This window comes from Tupaia chinensis, unplaced genomic scaffold (assembly GCF_000334495.1).
Source record: "Tupaia chinensis unplaced genomic scaffold, TupChi_1.0 Scaffold141247_1, whole genome shotgun sequence".
NCBI lineage: Eukaryota > Metazoa > Chordata > Mammalia > Scandentia > Tupaiidae > Tupaia > Tupaia belangeri.
Genome location: NW_006201110.1, coordinates 5,420 through 10,576, shown reverse-complemented (window position 1 = coordinate 10,576; position 5,157 = coordinate 5,420). Strand labels below are relative to the sequence as shown.

At 55.6% G+C, this 5,157-nt stretch overlaps 3 non-coding genes across 3 annotated transcripts; all 3 read right to left on the bottom strand.

The window, feature by feature from the left end:
* Positions 1 to 414: 414 nt before the first annotated feature.
* Positions 415 to 487, bottom strand: TRNAR-CCU (transfer RNA arginine (anticodon CCU)). The gene has a single exon. It is a non-coding gene; the product is annotated as a tRNA-Arg (tRNA).
* Positions 488 to 4,292: 3,805 nt separating this feature from the next.
* On the bottom strand, positions 4,293 to 4,364 carry TRNAP-AGG (transfer RNA proline (anticodon AGG)). Its single transcript has one exon. It is a non-coding gene; the product is annotated as a tRNA-Pro (tRNA).
* Positions 4,365 to 4,810: 446 nt separating this feature from the next.
* On the bottom strand, positions 4,811 to 4,883 carry TRNAK-CUU (transfer RNA lysine (anticodon CUU)). Its single transcript has one exon. It is a non-coding gene; the product is annotated as a tRNA-Lys (tRNA).
* Positions 4,884 to 5,157: the final 274 nt, after the last annotated feature.

Genomic DNA, 5,157 nt, shown 5'->3' with positions numbered 1-5,157 from the left:
TTATAAGGCACATGAACTTGGAGGAACAAGAGCGTCAGAAAGTGAGAAATCACACACACAGGGGGTGGCCACACCTCAACCCCGCCTCCTGAGTGAGTTTCAATCCACCCGTCTGGGCCTCAAACTGTGGCCTGCCTGAGAGAGAGGGGGAAAAACATCACTCCATGGAGCACACCACAAACTCTTATCAATTTGTCTCTCGAGATCATGGACGTGTATGAACATATTCCCAGCAACCGGACAGGCCAGCCCTCGTTCTTTACTTTTTATGAAACAGATTTTTTTTCTCTTTCACGGATTGAGACAGTACTAAATTTTCACATTTTTCCCTTATTACTTCTCTTTTTCTACATATACATTTCTCACTTTGTTTTTGAAATCCAAAACTTCACCGCTGCATAGAAACACACTTATTACCCCAGGTGGGACTCGAACCCACAATCCCTGGCTTAGGAGGCCAGTGCCTTATCCATTAGGCCACTGGGGCGCCTAGCATGTGCCTTCCTGAAAATAGCACAAGAAGGAAGAAGCACCCCTGCGGCTACAAATCACTAGGGGAACTGGTGTGGGCGTTTACTGAGGCTGAGGCAGCCCGGCCGTTCGTGGGCCGGGGCTGGCGCAGGAGACCCGAGACCGCCGCCCTGAGCCGCGCCTCGCTTGTCGCGCTCTCCTGTCTCCGGGCGGCTCCGCGGAGGGTGGCCCTTCTTCTTCCTCCAGAAGGGCCTCAGGGCGAGAGCGCACGGGGTTCTGCTCGGAGCGAGCAGAGTCTGAGAGCGGAGGTGGGTCTCCGATCGCCGCAGCCCGGGCCCTAAGGTCAGCAGGGCGCGGGCCGCCCTCCCCGGTGTCAGCCACGCCTGCGGTCCTCCGCGGCCCGCGCTGGGCCCACCAGCAGGCGAGGTGTTGGGGGGAAGACGGGCGGGACAGGCACCGCCTGAAACAGCGCGGCGCCCCGTGGGTGGGAAGCCCAGCTGCAGGCCGCCTCCTTCCAGCTCCTGCGCCGCCACCCCGGGCCGGCAGCGCGACCAGCGGGGGCCTGGCCCACTGCACCCCGGACCTGGCGCTTCCAGGCGCTGCAGCCAGGGCGGGCGCTGCGAGCCGGATCCTCCTGCAGACACCCTCACCTGGCTCGCTGTGGCTAGTGGTGATCCGAAGGTAAAAGCAGAACCCGGAGCTGCCCAACAACCCCCGGTACGCCAAGAGCTGCGGGACCTCCAGGATGCACCCGCATATCCTCTCCCGCTAGTGGCGAGATGCTCTAACACAGCCCCTACGCAAGTGTCCCCGCGTCAGGTCCTCCACGGCTTACAGAAAATCCGGGGCCGAATGAGAGACCACGCTGAGCCTTCCGTTGTCGCGTCTCTAAGTCGTCTACACTCCCGTCTGCCCTGGCCACAGGCCCGGAAGATGAAGCGGCGGACACGGGGCCCGAACCGCCTGCCTGCTCGACACCAGAGAGGGACCAACCGGCAGTTTAGGACAATCGAACCCAAGAGGCGGAGTGAGGGTCGTCCTTGAGGGAAACCAGGCCTCTGCATGGCGGGACCCTTGGTGATAGGATACGGTGCTAACCCGCGGGTGCGAGGCAAGCACGCACGCGAGCGCTGCGCCGCTGTGCGTTTTAGCCGTGGCAGGAGGAAGAGGAGGCCCCCGGCTTTTCCCAGCTCGGCTCCGGAGAGTTGCAGACACTCCTTCCGCTGGACAGGCGCCCCGGGTCTTGGAAGATATGAGAGCAGGAGGGGACGCAGGCCTCCAACCGGCGGGACGAACCAACGACGCACAGTTGGAGCCAGAGCCGCCCTGGACTGTGAACAACTGGTATTTACAGAGACTTGGCCAGGGGAGAATCTGGATCCCACCGTCTGGGCTTTTCTCCTTGTTCTCTTACTATTAGATTCAGGTTAAATATTGTCAAAGCTGTGTTCCACTCCCCACAGGCGGGTCAGGAGGCGCGTCCTTTAACCGCCTCTGGGTAGATTCACTGGACCAGGCGTCGTCACCGGCTCAGGGGTACTTCCAAATGCCCTGGGTGGGTTTAGAACTGCCAGACAGTCTTCTTGCACAACTTCAGGTAGGGTTAGTCCTAGTGCTGGTTCACCTCTGACCCTGCTGTAAAGGACTGCCTCTCCTTGAACACACTGCTTGAGGGTTTAGGGTGACAGGAAGGAGGTGAGCATGGGAGACATGATTTTGTTGTGCATCAGCAGAACAGGAGGGTCCCAGCGCTTGGGATGCCCCTCCCCACACACTTCCAGAAGCAGCTGGCGGCTGGATGCAGGCAGATGTGTACTTCTGTGTGTCCCAGGCTGGCAAATGCCCTCCCGGGAGCAGCAACTCCAAGGCTGCGCATGCCCATTCTCGGTTCCTGCCGCTGTGTAAATTCCACCTGGAATTTTTCACTCTCCTGAAAGCTCTTTGCTGGTTTTAAGGTTCTTTTTTTTTCTCTTTCTCTTTTTCTTTTCTTTTCTTCTTTCTTATTTTCATTTTTGGAGAGATTTTTTGCTATCGGGTGCATGCATTTACGGGAGTCAGAGACGAAAAGCAAGAAAGCACCCCCACCCCCCACCCCATGGCCATACCACAATCCCTTCTCTTCCATTCTCCTCTCATGATTTTGGCTGGGTCGGAGACTCAAACCATGGTCAACTACTTGGGAATCCAGTGATGTAACCACTACTTCATCTGTTGGTCTCTTAAGGTTCTATTTTTTTTCTTGAATACTTATTTTATTCATATCTTCAAGCCATCCATATACTCCAGCAAACTGAAGGTTCGTAAACACTTTAATGGCATCTACTGTTTAGACATACACCAGTTTTTCAAGCATCATTTAGTTATTGCTAACATGAATTTAAAGCAAATATGAAGTTTCTTCATACGAAAGCAGATCAGGAAATCAAGGCATTTGCCAAAATCAAATCTCAATCTCAGAGAATCACACCTCCACAAGGCTGGCCTGAAGACACTCAGATTCTGCCAGTTTCCGAGGTGTTCCACATTTAATAGCGTAGACGCTACAGTTATTTTCAACTTTGTTCTGGGGTCATCCTGCGCATCTTTCCATGAAGGTCTCTGTCCTTGGCGGTGGATAAACACTGACCCTTCACTGACGTGCTTCAGTCCCTCTCGACCGACAAGCTCCGCGCGCAGGCAGCCGGGCACCAGCTTTTCCCTCTCCGCCCGTACACGGGCAAGGAGACGAAAGTGGTCTTGCTGCTCTGCTGCTCCATGGCCTGGCTGAACTCCTCAAAGCCCAGCGCGCTCACCTCCTCATGGCGCTCACCTCCTCATGGCGGCTGGCAGAGGAATGTGTTAATATTCAGCATTTCCTGTGTTTTTAGTGAAAGCATCCCAATAATTCCATCTGTTTGTGTTTATGGAAAACTCAAGTCTCTCTCTCCCAAAGTGTTTTTCTTTGTAATTTCCTAAAAAAACTGTTGATTTTTAAAACTAACGAAGTTTTAGGAAAGAAATTATTACCTCCCAGGAAGTGAAGCTCCATGGTCAGCCCTGGGCTTTGGTGGGCTTGAGCTGTGAGAGGCCCCACGCCCGGAAAAGGAGCCTCTGCCCTTCACGGAAAGCAGCTCCGGGATTGGAACTTAGGGCCAAAATCCAATCCCACCTGGACCCTCCATTGCCCAGAAAGGAGCCTCTGTCATGGATCTCCCTAGGGTTTCGGGGCCTGGGTTCTGGGATCCTCTCTCCACCAGGTGAGGAGTGGCACTCAGTTGGACACAGGAGGCAGAAAGAGGGAGCACAGGGGCGGAGGGCTGATGCTGGCTCTCACACCTTCACCCCAAGCCCTGGAGCTAGTGGTCATGGTGTCTAAAGTACTGGGTGCCCAGCGAGGGGCCGAGTCCCACAGGAGTAAGCTTCCACTCAACCCGTGCAAGTGTGTGACCGCAGGTCAGAATACTTTCGGGACCGACAGTCTAGACTGAAGAAGTGGTGAAGTGGCGGTTGTCACAAGCAGGGTTTCCTGATAAAAGTTTTTTTTTTTTGAGAGATTTTCACTGTAGGGCGCGTGCGCTCGCCAGACAGACAGAGAGAGACATAGTGACAGAAAGCGAGAAATCACCCCCCAGGGGGGATGGTCACGCCGCAATCCCTTCTCCTCCATTCTCCTCTCGGGAGCTTGGGCACGCACGCACACGCGCCCGGTGTGAGTTTTAAGCCACTGGGTCTGGGACACGAACCGCGGTCGACTACGTGGGAGTCCAGCGACATAGCCATTACGCTAACTGCTGGTTCCCCTGATAAAAGTTTTAAGGACATGACCCTTGTACGGAAAAGGAGGGCTCGTCCGGGATTTGAACCCGGGACCTCTCGCACCCTAAGCGAGAATCATACCCCTAGACCAACGAGCCGACCTGCAGAATGTGGACACTCAGTCTTCTATTTGTGGCTGTCCTGGTATTCTGGGGCAGGCTCTACAGAGTCCAGCTGGGAGGATTTGTATTTCAGATTTGTCTGAAAAGGGTAAATTCAAGAGCAAGTGACTACACTCGACCCTCCCGCACCGCAATAAATGGGGAGCGACTCCTGCCCCCAAATCTGGTGGCTTTCTTGACCCTCTCCGACTGCCAGTACTCTGCACCAGGCTGGCAAGCCTCAAGCCACCAGCCGCCTCTCCGTCACTTCACAGCGGGAAACTGCAGTGGACAGACCTCCTGAGGACAGAATGGCAGCTAGCGAGGGTCCTGGGTCACTGGGATGCTCTGCTTGGAAGGGCTGCAGGCCTGAAATGAGTACCCAATAATTGCTGGGTAGGCGCCTGCCGAATTTCTCGGAACTCCAAATAAACAAAACGGACCGCCCAACGTGGGGCTCGAACCCACGACCCTGAGATTAAGAGTCTCATGCTCTACCGACTGAGCTAGCCGGGCACGCCTGTAAAGACCTCTCAACACCTAGAAATTGATGGGATTGCCTGGGATGCTGCAGCAGAGGAGGGTGTAAAGCGGTCCGATTGGGCTGGGTCTGTGGCCACACCTCCCGGGCCCCCTAGATTCTGCTCCCTCTGCTACCAGCTGCAGGTGCAGGACTTCGCCAGCCTGCGGCCTCCAGCCCCAGGGGAGCCAGAACCCTGAGCTATCATAAGCCGGCAGGGTCCCAGCTCCTCTTCGCCCCTGCACTACCCCTGCCTGGAGTCCTGCGCAG